This window comes from Etheostoma spectabile, chromosome 17 (genome assembly GCF_008692095.1).
Source record: "Etheostoma spectabile isolate EspeVRDwgs_2016 chromosome 17, UIUC_Espe_1.0, whole genome shotgun sequence".
Lineage (NCBI taxonomy): Eukaryota > Metazoa > Chordata > Actinopteri > Perciformes > Percidae > Etheostoma > Etheostoma spectabile.
This window is the reverse complement of record NC_045749.1, coordinates 22,832,025-22,832,848: the sequence shown is the minus strand read 5'-3', so window position 1 is coordinate 22,832,848 and position 824 is coordinate 22,832,025. Positions and strand designations below refer to the sequence as shown.

Genomic DNA, 824 nt, shown 5'->3' with positions numbered 1-824 from the left:
CTCTGTGGTGGCGTTCTAACCTCCGTCCCCGTCCTCTGTCTCTTTGATGGCGTTGTAACCTACGTCCCCATCCTCTGTCTCTGTGTTTGCATTCTAATTTGCAGCTGTTTTCTGAGGACTATGGTTACCTGGTCCTCAGATCTCTGCAGGGTAAATCCACAGCTAGCTAGACTATCTGTCCAATCTGAGGACTATGGTTACCTGTCCTCAGTCTCTGCAGGGTAAATCCAGACAGCTGCTAGACATCTTTCCAATCTGAGGACTATGGTTACCTGGTCCTCAATCTCTGCAGGGTAAATCCAGACAGCTAGTACTAGCTTCCATCTGGGGACTATGGTTCCTGGTCCTCAGATCTCTGCAGGGAAATCCAGACAGCTAGCTAGACTATCTGTCCAATCTGAGGACTATGGTTACCTGTCCTCAGATCTCTGCAGGGTAAATCCAGACAGCTAGCTAGACTATCTGTCCAATCTGAGGACTATGGTTACCTGGTCCTCAGATCTCTGCAGGGTAAATCCACAGCTAGCTAGACTATCTGTCCAATCTGAGGACTATGGTTACCTGGTCCTCAGATCTCTGCAGGGTAAATCCAGACAGCTAGCTAGACTATCTGTCCATCTGAGACTATGGTTACCTGGTCCTCAGATCTCTGCAGGGTAATCCAGACAGCTAGCTAGACTATCTGTCCACTCTGAGGACTATGGTTACCAACCCTGGTCCTCAGATCTCTGCAGGGTGAATCCAGACAGCTAGCTAGACTATCTGTCCAATCAGTTTTTTCTGTTGATGACTAAAACTACTTCTGAACGTACACATGTTCCACC

The 824-nt window shown here is 48.2% G+C and overlaps 1 protein-coding gene across 1 annotated transcript in view; it reads left to right on the top strand.

Annotated features, from left to right (window-relative positions):
• LOC116705671 (dynein heavy chain 9, axonemal) overlaps positions 1–824 on the top strand; it is a 144,167-nt gene that overhangs the window by 105,339 nt on the left and 38,004 nt on the right. The window lies entirely within an intron of this gene.